Below are 13,007 nucleotides of genomic sequence, written 5' to 3'. Positions count from 1 at the left end.
CCCCCTAGCGATTTAAATGACGTTAAGAATTTCAGGGTTATACTTTGGCGAATAATTAAAAAACTTAAACAACTGATTTAAAAATAACAAACCATTGAAATTATTTTTCTAAATTTAAAAATTTAATTGTTTATCATGTAAACAAATTCTAGAATTTCACATGAAATGACTTTAATTTTCCAGTGCTAAAGTTGTTAGATCATAGAACGTAGATCAGCGGAAAATTTTACGGATTATCATCACTAAAATCCCTGGTTCGATCCCTCGAAGAATGAAAAACCCTACAAAACAATAGTCCCCCGTAGATTTACAACGCAAAATAAGGGGTTCAATTCCCCTCAGTGCACACAGCAGATAGCCCAAAGTGATATAAGGCTCTAACAAAATAGACGTACACATCTTCAATAAAGCCTACGATAGTTAGTCTCTCCAATCACGAGAAAACTAACAGAGAACCAGGCAGCACCGAGGAATGAAGCTAAAACTGTCTTTCTTTAACTGTTCAATAAATAATATACAAACTTTTATCCTGTTTTTATAATAGTTTAGTCGCAATTCACGTGATAGGCCAAAATTATGACTTTGTAACGAGCAGGTCATAAAAGAAACTTTACCCTAGTTTTATAATTTGAAAACAATGAACACAAACGATCCTCCGTTTCACAAGGTTACACAAGAGATATTTGCTCTCTAAATTTGAACTGATGGATTAAAGGGATTCGACTCTCACTCTGATATCGCACTCATGCAGAGCAAAGTTGGCTTGTTTTTGTTTTTTCTTGCAACAATGGAACTCGAACCACAAACCTTCTGAATCACTCTCTCAGCACGCTACTATGGGTCACGCCCAATTTTCCTTTTTTTTTTCGGAAATGCTTGCTTAGTACAATTGTATGACATTAGCTTCGTGCCAAGGTTTAGGTGTGGTTTTAACACCTTTCGCCTGGCGTCAATGTTACATTCCTGGTTCTAACAATGTTTCTTTGAGTTAAGTATATCAGAGCGGAAGAGCTCATTTGGTCTGTTCACATCTTACTTCCTGTAGTTGAAACTTCATGACATCAGTGTTTGACAATGTCAGTTTTAACTTGCTTGTTACAAACACAGTTATAACTATATAAGGAAAGTTCATTGTGTGAGCAATGTTTTGTTGTCATGCTATTTTTTTGTTTATTCTCTATTAATCTCGACTTAAGCAAAGAAAATTTACAAAACAACAAAGTGAGATAGGACAACAATATAAAACGTATGAAACAACAAAATGAGATAGGACAACAATATAAAACGTGTGAAACAACAAAGTGAGATAGGACAACAATATAAAACGTACAAAACAACAAAGTGAGATAGGACAACAATATAAAACTTACAAAACAACAAAGTAAGATAGGACAACAATATAAAACGTATGAAACAACAAAGTGAGATAGAGCAACAATATGAAACATACGATACAAAAAGATAGATAAGACAACAATATAAAACGTACAAAACAACAAAGTGAAATAGGCAATAATATACAATTTACGAAACTACTATGGGCTAAACAACAGCGTCTTATTGTTATCGTTACGATATACATTTATTCTAGTAGTGACCGACTAAACTGACATGCAGTTTTCTGTTGTTGTTTTCTGCTGTTTGATATTTTTCTTTATTTACAGGAAAAGAAACGTTTGCTACTTATTTGTATATATGTTAGTAGAATAAGATGAATTTGTGTTTGTGTATGTCCGTGTGTGTCACGTAACTTCTCTTGAACCATTGATCTTGCCGACTTCTAGGTGGTATCAAATGAATAGTCTTTATTTGTACAAAGGTAAAATATTTCACCCATTTCTTAGGAAATCTCGGGAATTTCCGATAGCTTCTTATAACTTGCTGGACACACCAGTTTCTAAGTGGTGCCAAACGAATCATCTCAACTCCGAGATTTTCACAAAACTAAAACTGTTCACCCTTAACGAGCCCAGGTTTATCGAAAGCGTACCACAAGTTTAGCATTGATTTACATTTGCGCACGTCAATAAGTAAGCCTACTAATTACCGTTCGTTACTTAGCTAAGTAAATTAAATTTGAATTATTGTGGTAATTTTCATTAGACTGAAATGATGTACCAGTAGTTCAAGTGTTAATTCTATAATATAGCGAACCCTGGACTCGCTAGTATACATAAATACATATGTATATGTATTTTGTCTATGAAGCCAAAAGATAAAAAATTACAGTTCATGTTTTTGTACCATAAACAAATTTTGAAAACTAGCATATCACTTGACCTAAATCTCGGGTATAATACAAAACTGTTAATTCGTGTTTCTAATTACAATAAATATTGTTTTGGCACATTTTACGTGTAGTAAGAGCCGATAAAAGTATTACAGAATAGTGCACAGAGTACAATAATTAGAAGAAGCAAATAAGAGATAAATGTTACTAAGCCTAAAGTAGAAGGATTTAAAGGTATTATAGAATAGCGCATAGAGTACAATAATTACAAGCAAATAAGAGGTAAATGTTACTAAGCCTAAAATAGAAGGATTTAAAGGTATTATAGAATAGCGCATAGAGTACAATAATTACAAGTAAATAAGAGGTAAATGTTACTAAGCCTAAAATGGAAGGATTTAAAGGTATTATAGAATAGCGCATAGAGTACAATAATTACAAGTAAATAAGAGGTAAATGTTACTAAGCCTAAAGTAGAAGGATTTAAAATTTTATAGAAAACACGTTGATATCATTCATATAGATCCAGTTGAAACTTTAATTGTAAAGATCAAGAAAGTAAAGTAACTTCCTTAATTCTGCTCATACTAGAATAAAAAAAAATGCTATTTGAAAATCATCTGATAACATTAATACAGAAATCAAATGTTTCTACTTATAATAATTCGCGACACGTTGACTAACCAAAAATCACGCCCCCTGCTCTGATTGTATTGATCGTAATTTAACAAGTTTTCTTTCGGATCTTCAAATAAATGTTCCTGAACATTTAATATCAAGTTGCAACTTGTATAAATAGATTTTAGGTTCTTTTCAAAGTAAAGCAATTATCCACTTTTATTACTAAGGTTTAAGAACTGTTCCTAATTTAGCAGCTATGTCAAAGGTTATTTCTTATTAGCGCCATCTAGTGACAGTTACATGAAAATACATAACTTATTGTTTTGATATTTAATCACTAAGTTTCTCTCTTTGTATTAAAAAAAAAAGAATTAATTTTACAGAATGTTTGTTCACTCTATAGCATTTACAAAAAAGTTAAACAGGAGAACATTTTCAAATATACCATATGAACACTATTACATTGGATTTGACTTGCACGCACTAAAAACTTCTTGCATAGGGCCCCACGTTCACATATAAAGCTAAAAAATTCTATGAAGATTTATTTTATTTTATTATTAGTTACCTAGTAACAACCAAAGCGAAGAAGTGAATACTTTATGTGATGAAAAGTGTACTTCAGAATAACAGAAAAATCTTTTGATATTTATCTGATTAACGAAGCAACTGTCACGTGAAGTGGGGTTATTGTTGTAATTGTAACAATGGTTTTTAAAATCATATTTTGTATTTCTAAGAAAAAGGTGAGAAAGTTTTAAATAAATCGCACAAGTTCAGAAAATCAGTTGAATTATCTGATTTATTTTTAATCAGAATAATATCTGAGCAATCGTTATATATCCATACCATTTATGTTACTATTTTGCGATTGAATTTTTTTTATATCGATTATTTTTAAACCTCACGTTATGATAAAGGAGTCAGTGTGTTTTATACATAACTGAGTTATTTGTTTATAATTAGCATCAAAGGTGCCTCTATTCTACGAGAATTTGGCACATATTTTGGCCAATCGCCACACAGATATTGAGTAGTGTAATACTATATATACTCGTCCTACAATGACGTTTGTAGGACGCAGGTTCAAATCAACTTTAAACTACTACAAAGTAGTCTAATTAAATAAAACATTACCATACGTGTATATATATATATATATATGTGTGTATATATGACGTGATACACATGACGTATCACATCCAAACCTAACAGTGTGCCCTATTTAATTAAACACTACATACACTATGTTGTTTCAAATAATCTTACACTGCTAAATTAGTGACGGCTAGCGCAGATAGCCATCGAGCAGCTTCGCGTGAAATTCAAACCAAACCAAACCAATGTAATGTTTATCTTGGCTCTGCTGTACGTACGTAAATTCAGTTGCTAACTTGTCTGAAAAGAAGTTGGTGTCTGAGATTCTTCCCGGAAGACTGCCCTCTATTGGGGTGAAATGTGCTAGTCCCATATTATCAATTCTTTGTTTACATGTCGCTGGTTTTGGCTGGATTTTGAGGACGTGGAACACTTAGATAAATCTTTTGTTTGAAGAAATAGTACATGAAAACGACTACAGGAGAAATATTAAGTGTGTTTGTTTGTTTGTTTGTTTTGAATTTCGCGCAAAGCTACACGAGGGCTATCTGCGCTAGCCGTCCCTCATTTAGCAGTGTAAGACTAGAGGGAAGGCAACTAATCATCACCACCCACCGCCAACTCTTGGGCTACTCTTTTACCAACGAATAGTAGGATTGACTGTCACATTATAATGTCCTCACGGCTGAAAGGGCGAGCATGTTTGGTGCGACGGCGATTGAAACCCGCGACCCTTAATATACGAGTATAACGCCTTAACTCACCTGGCCTTGGCGGGCCAGCGGAAATGTTAATATGTAATTTTAGTACTTCGATTTACTCAACAGACCATAGGTTCAAAAACTGCATATTTGTTTTGGAATTAATTTACCTTTACACAAGTTAGCTAGAAAACAGAGGTTATGACCCCCAGACGCCAGAAAAAGCATGTAATTTATAGACTTCAAGTGAGGAAAATCTTAAAATATAGATGATAAAACACGGAATGTGTCAGTCTTAAAGATTATCAAAAGATATTTGCCCCCCCCCCAGTGGTATAACTGCAAAGAATGCCACCCCCAAATAAAAATTAATTGGGTTTTCTATATTTATTGCCTTTCTTAAATTTCTCAGGCCTTTTTGGTTCAGCTCCCCACAATTTCGGAGGCATGCAGACGCCGTTTCCCCTCCCCTGTCCTGATTTCTCCGTCTAAACTTTGAAGCAAGCATGTGCAATTTTATTATTGTTATTTACATTAAAACAGTTTGAGAATATCTTAACTGACCAACCAAAAAATAAGTACGAAAGTATGCTGTTTGGAACTTTTCTTGAATTATACCAGGATTTAAACCCGGAATTAAAACAATAACTTTAATTTGCTTATTGAAGGAACATTGTTCATATTTCTTATATTCCTTTACTGAAACACACGGTACGTTTACATTTTAATGTTTTCATTAATGTGAGTATTAATATACGAGTAACTCTCGATATATTAATACGAACATGCGCCAGCCCTTTCTCTGTTTTAAGTGGTAGCTCACTAAGTATTCGTTCGTCGCAAATGCACGGGTGTTACACAGTACGTAACGTGTTTGGTGTCGGGTCTAATTTTAAACTTTGCTATTTTGATATTAAAGTTGGGCAAAAACTACCTTTACGCTCCATATAATTATAAGAGAATATTTTATTTTCACCGACGTTTCGCCTTGGTTATATCTCCTCTTCGTTTAGTTAAAGCCTCACTCGCGTTATTTAAGTAGGTAAAATTAAAACGACTGCCGCACTTTGAAAGGTCCATCATCAAACTTAGTTTCTCACAAGAGCTTGTGAACCGAACAGATGAATAATTCTGCTTTACTTAAATATATTATTATCTCTACACAGACTCCATAAAGGAACACAGTCAGATTTAGATAGACAGTACAATTTATGTTCACTGATAGTACAGTTGGTACTTAGAGGGGTGTGGGGTGGTACAATATACACAACTGTTCGTGAACGGTGAAGGGTAGCTGAATATGAGAAGTTGGAAACAATAGCATCACGTGACATCCTTTAATTGATGTGATTGGATGGAGAGAGTGTGTGTATTCCCAAAGTCACGTGATAGAATCTAACCTCTTTCAAAGCTGCACATTATATAGTAGACACATCCTTAGGAGTTTGGTTACTTTATGGTTTTTTCAACACACGGTTTGTTACATAAGCGAGTTACACGGATCGTATTAACCTATTTATATAAATCTCATGAACTCTCAAATTCTTTAATAAAAACATAAACAAAGCAGAATTATTCGTCTGTTCGGTTCACAAGCTCTTGTGAGAAACTAAAGTTTGATGGCGGACCTTTCAAAGTGCGGCAGTTGTTTTAAAATATCTAAGATTCATAGTTAAAAGAAGTCACAATGAACTTATAGCTGAAAACATTTTATTTTTATTATTAATTAACGTTTTGTTTACGTTACAGTTTATCCAGAGAGAGGCATAATATTGGCTCTAAATACATCCAAGCTCATCTGTACTCTAAGTTTATGGATGTGAAGAAGCTACAGACCAAACGTAAAGTAATAAAAACATAATTGCGTATTGTGGTTATACATCAATGTCTTTGTCATTTATTTACTCAGTTACATAATAAAGGGGTCTACTCCATATATCATCAATACTTCAGGTACTCTTCTGTAGATGTAATAATACCAAACTGGCTGGAGTAGCTAAAAACTTCAAAAAGTACAATAGAGGGTGAGAATGTACCCGTTTATTGTCAGTTTATGTCTTTGTTATGGGCCTCAGCTAATTCATTTATATGGTATGTCATTCACGTTTCAGTCGGCGGTCTATAAACTAATGTTCTGTTATTTATTTATTCATTGTGCTTCGAACTAAATGGCAGACATATTTAACCACTTTTAGTGAAACATTTTCATTTATCATCAACCGGAAGTTTAGAAAGAATGGATTTAAAAACCATCAATTCTGTTTAAAGGTGATTTTTTTCAGTCCCTCGCTGGGACAGCGGTAAGTCTACGGATTTACGATACCGAAACAGATAGACCGATGTGGCTTTGTTACAAGAAAAACACACAATACCCTGCTCTTTCTAAACTTCTGAAAGAATATAGAAATTCGCTAATGTTGTTGTTTTTTTATAGTTCGAATATCGCGAACTAACTTATTTTAAAAGTTGTTAAAGCTAATGATAGAACTTAAAGAAATCCTGAAACGTCAGATGTTTTTTGGTATTACCGTGTTTTTAATATTTGCTATCTGGTTTTTGTTTTGAAAATCAAAGGTTTAGATAACAATTAATACAATGTGAATAGTAAATGTTGTATTTTTGAAGAAGTATGTTAAATAGCTTATATGGTTATATAGAAACGGATAGACATACAACTCTCGTGCTAACAGAACAGCTAAAGTTAAAACCAACAATGTCGCATGCTACACAGTAAAACTTACCACAGTACCCCAAAGATCAGTACTCGCCAATTACTCTATATCATATATGTCAATGACATTCCGTTCCTCAAGTTAACATACACAAACACTTCAAGCAATAATCTTTAAGAGAGAAAAAATATATCTCGGAAAAACAAGCCACTCCACAAAGTTTTGTTTTTGTTTTTTTTAATTTCGCGCAAAGCCACACGAGTGTTATCTGCGCTAACCGTCTTTAATTTAGCAGTGTAAGACAAGAGGGAAGACAGCTAGTCGTTACCGCCCACCGCCAACTCTTAGGCTACTCTTTCACCAACAAACAGTGGCATTGACTGACCATTATAACGTCCCCACGGCTGAAATGCTCCCTAAAGTAAAATTTAAAATGTTGAACGCTGAATTAACCCCCCCCCCCACCTTAGTTATCAGGTACAACAGTAAACTAACAATGGTTGACCACTTTAAAAACATTTCCACTAAAGTCTACAGTCGGATCTTTTACCAAAGAAAAGTCTGTGGTAAAGTTAAAAGGTTCACAGCCAAAACCATGCTAGCAATCCGTAAAGAGAATACGGCAGTACGATTACTGTAAACTTATCTCACAAACAATCCAAACTTTTAGAACAAGCCCCAAACCTTGCAATTCGAATCGCTTACCGACATATACACCTGCCATCTACCTTGAAAAACAAGTAGCACTCTCTCTTACAAAAAAACGACTCATATCTCTAGCAACTCAATACTACACTCACACGCCAGTTTCCATCACTTGCCGCCACCCCATAAACATGGCAACCGTTAAAATATGATTCAGGCCTCGAATGAGATCGACAAACTATATATGATCTTTATTCTTTCAGGTACGGGCACCTGTAGGGTAGATTATTCGCTGCCCTACCAGTGAAAGTGGGTTTCCTCGGGGTACTCCCGTTTTCCTCACAACAAATTGCGGTCTATCGATCCCAGACCTGGAAAGACCCGTTAATTTATTCCGTTAATTCTCAATAACTTAAAACTTTAAAATTAATCAAAAGTTGAAGGTGTAAGTTAAGATTTAATTGTGGTGATTAATGACGAACACGGCCAGCATCTCACTTGTCTTCTACTGTCTGTCTTTCAACTGGCCACAATTCACCGACTTACCCAATCAAAGAAGCTCTATTTCCTTCAGATCTTCTCCTGACTCAGCTGTTTCTTCATCAGTCATTTCATCATTTTAGTTACTCGCTCTATTAATCTTTAATCACAAGTTGAGTGAACAGAAACTGAGCTATCTGACCGCCTCTAATTATTTTTAATTCACCCGAATGGGAATGAGAGCACAGTTTAACTTAAATTACCATTATGCTTACTAGTTTTGATAAATCAATTAGATTATAATACATATATAAAATATAAGAACTCTATAAGGCAAGGCGCCGTGGCTTAGTTGGTTAAAGCGCCTGTCTAGTAAACAGGAGATCGTGGGTTCGAATCCCACCGGTGCCTTTTCTTGATATATCCGTTTTTTTTTTAATTTAAAATCATTTTAATGCTAAATAACCTGTTTTGTTTTCTGTAGTTTCTATTGTTTATTTTCACTTATATATATTAAATTTATTGAGCTTGAAGAATAGTATATAATCCTTTAAAACTATGAGATATTTAATAATATAACATGTTTATCGTGTATGTTTAGGCATTTTAATGTCAGTAATCATCAAATTATAAAAATAATACAAATAAATACGGAAGTTATTATTAATAACATGGTACTTTAGGACATGAAAAGTTTCTTCCCTTATATTTAAGTATAAAAAATGTCCATACAAACTGCAAAACACAAAATATGAAACTGTAAATTTACGTGTCTCTACATGGACTCAACGAACCTTCTTGTCAAATTTGGTGAGGTGAGATAATAGTAAGAACCACATAATTCCGGGGATACATACAAATTTTCTGTTTTGCATTTAGCGGTTTTTACCACTATTTCACCTCCTGTGGATGAATCTTCACCAAATTTGACATGAAGGTTTTTGGGTCCATGTGGAGATACGTGCAAGTTTGCGGTTTCACATTTTGAATATCAGTTTGTTTTTTTTTACTATTACGTACAACCGTATATTAATTATGACTTTCCATAACTTCCATCCAGGGGACAGGTACTCAAATTAGTTACACAGTACGTTTTTAAAGAAATTAAAAAAATAATTACGTTTGCTGAAAAAGGCATAATTTACTCTTTTACAATTTCATATGGTCAAATTCTAAACATAATATTTTATCGATAAGTTAATTTATTTTCTAATTTAAGATTCAATTACCCCTGACAATAGACCATTTTCAATCGATATCACTTATTTTGATTCGAAAGATGTTTGTTAGGCCTAAATTACAAAACGTGTCCAAAACGTCAGTGCTAATAAAAATAGGCCCGGCATGGCCAAGCGCGTAAGGCGTGCGACTCGTAATCCGCGGGTTCGCGCCCGCGTCGCGCTAAACATGCTCGCCCTCCCAGCCGTGGGGGCGTATAATGTGACGGTCAATCCCACTTTTCGTTGGTAAAAGAGTAGCCCAAGAGTAGGCGGTGGGTGGTGATGACTAGCTGCCTTCCCTCTAGTCTTACACTGCTAAATTAGGGACGGCTAGCACAGATAGCCCTCGAGTAGCTTTGTGCGAAATTCCAAAACAAACAAAGCTAATAAAAATAGATGTTTTCAAGCTATGTTGAGTACTGTACGTCGTGCCAATTCCCATAACAGCTTATTTTAAAGTTTTGTTTTTGATATAACATTTCATCAAAATGTTGTTATGTAAGTTAAGTTTCAGAGTTTCGTTTTTAATTTACTTACCGATTATAAGTATTATTTTATTAAAAGTTACGGCTTCTTCAAGAGAGGAAGGATATTTTTCTGACAAAAACAAACGTTTCAGTCACTGTTGTAATAATTCTCAAACACAAAATGATCTCACCAGTGGTCGAAACGTTATAAATGTTTGAAATAAAACTTGTTCCGTAGTATTAAATCTATAACATAAATAATACTGCAGTGTTGACTAAAGAACGATGGTCACTTAAAAAATAAATCATTTTATTTCACTAACACGGAAGAAATTACTTTTTATAACAGACTACTGGTAAGCCTAATATCCTTAGGTGAGGTGGATATAATTTGTGTCTTAATCTGTGATGACGAGAAAACCCACTTGTAGAGAAAAATATACAGGTAAAAACGGCTGGTACGGATAGAGAAAGCGCTATGTAGAGGAGCGAACAACATTTCGACCTTCTTCGGTCATCGTCAGGTTCATAAAGAAAGCTATCAGTCAGTTACCACTTTCTTTCTTTATGAACCTGACGATGACCGAAGAAGGTCGAAACGTTGTTCGCTCCTCTACATAGCGCACTTTCTCTACCCATACCAGCGGTTTTTACATATATACAATTTGTACCTGATAACCCGAGGTTGATTTCACGAAATATTGTAACTTATAAAAAATAACCTCTTCTCTAGCTTTATCCATCACTAATTACACCTATCAATCTTAGATTAGCATGATAAAACGTAAATAATTATAAAATATACCGACGTACTGAGTCGATATTTCATACATAAGCATGGTGAACATAACCTGGACTAAACAGTAACAAACATACGCACCGAGAGACAGGATTCCATAATTTGAGAGAGGAGAACTTACAAAAATTCTCTATCGGATAAGGATAAATAAAATAATAAAAAAAGATCTGTAGAAACAACTTCTTTACTCATCTGTTAATAAAAGAGCAATCTATTACTTTTGTATTTGCCACGTGAGTCTGTCGTACAGTGGTCGTGCTCCTTAATGTACTCCTTAATAAGATACTAAACGCTCACGTGGTGTTTGTCAAATAAGTTTATATCTGCATCAGTTACAATTGCATAGTAGTTTCAAACTTTCAAATAGCTATCAAAACAAGTTTTGAAATTAATGTCGAACTTATGTGAAATTTATAAATAATAACAAAATACCCTTGAAACATGATTATAATTAACTGTATTTGTCATATTATTATTAAGACCAACTGTATTTTTAAAACTCCTTTATATATTCAGTCCTTTTAAGTTTTTTTGTTAAGAATAAGAGTGCATCACGGTATTTCAGCCACACTATGTCCATTATCTGTATAGCTAAAGCCTGTCTTTGACAGTAGATGTAGCAGACACAGTGTGGTTGAAATACCACTCTTCGTTTTGAAAATTCCTTAAGGCCTGAGTAACAAATGTAGTTGTAAGATACAGTACTATATAAACATGTCAGGACAAGAAAATGTTTTAACATTCTTTCCATTTTATTCGGCTAATTCTACCACCATTACAGAATGTTAATTTCAATACTATGGTAATGTTTCATTGACCCCTGTTGTCAACCGAATGAACCAGGGTAAGAATTCTTATTGTTTAAATTCCCATATGCTTATACCAAGGGTATGTCGTAAGGGTTCTGTTTGAATGAATATACTGATCAAATTTAGGGTCTGAAATATCTGTCTTGGTACCCCATGTAGTGTTTTAAGTATACGGAAAGAAGTTAGTATATGGTAGTGATATATACTGGAAGAAATCATTTTAATAGTACACCGCAAAAGAACCTTAATAAAAACAGATGTACAGCATCAGGAAGACTGGATGAGAGTGGAATATTTGGTTGTGTAGAAGTTACAAAATCTTTACTTTGATCTCCAAATACAAGTACTAAAACTGGAACTTTGATGATTGGAAAAAAGGTGTTATAGACAGATGAGTCCAAGTTTGGAATATATGGTTCAAAGATTAGGTTGTACGTCCGACAGAATGTGAAATATACTTACCTCAGTACATAGCACCTAACATGAAGCATGGGGTAGGCAGTGTGAAGGTTTGTTTTGTTTTGATTTTTTTGTCTGGTGAGGCGACAGGAGATATTTATAAAAATGTAATAATGGACCAGCACCATATACTGATCCGTTATGGTACACCTAGTGGTTTTGTATCCTTGGTAAAGGATTTTACTACTAAGAAGATAATGACCCCAAACACACATCCAACGCATGTAGAAATTACTTAGCTAAGAAAGGAACTGCTGGAGTCATTTGAAAAATACAAAGATCCCCACAGACCCCCTGATCTCAACCCAATTGAGTAGATCTAAGATTTGAAAGATCAAAACTTGACAAATCAAAAGTTATTTTCGTAAAAACCTCACAGAAGTATATTACAGACATTTGGAGTAAAACACCATAGGACAATTTGAATAGATATTTTACAACCATGTCTAAAAGTCTGTCTGTAGTTACTAAAGTAAAAGGGGAACACACACAATATTAACTGTTTACTGAACTCAACCACTTCCACTGAGTTCATGTTGTACTAAATATGGAGATTAATAACATTTTGATGTTTCACCTGTGATTTACCTTCCATTGTTCTTTAAAAGCAGACTGAAATCAATTTTTTGGGTTTGTCCTAACACTTCTATACAGTGCTATATGTAATTAATAGTTCTAATATTAATATCTTATAACAAGTGCAATTAATTGCTTCTCTATATAATTCAACAGAGTAATATACGAAATATATCTACATAATGATATGGTTTAGTTTGGTTTAAATGTCGCGCAAAGCTACTCGAGGG

General features: G+C 34.0%; 1 non-coding gene across 1 annotated transcript; it reads left to right on the top strand.

The window, feature by feature from the left end:
- Window positions 1-8,784: 8,784 nt before the first annotated feature.
- Window positions 8,785-8,858, top strand: TRNAT-AGU (transfer RNA threonine (anticodon AGU)). The gene has a single exon. It is a non-coding gene; the product is annotated as a tRNA-Thr (tRNA).
- The last annotated feature ends 4,149 nt before the right edge of the window (window positions 8,859-13,007 follow it).

The sequence above is a fragment of the Tachypleus tridentatus genome, chromosome 7 (genome assembly GCF_004210375.1).
Source record: "Tachypleus tridentatus isolate NWPU-2018 chromosome 7, ASM421037v1, whole genome shotgun sequence".
NCBI lineage: Eukaryota > Metazoa > Arthropoda > Merostomata > Xiphosura > Limulidae > Tachypleus > Tachypleus tridentatus.
Note: the sequence above shows the minus strand (reverse complement) of the source record. Positions and strands in the feature narration are given on the sequence as shown.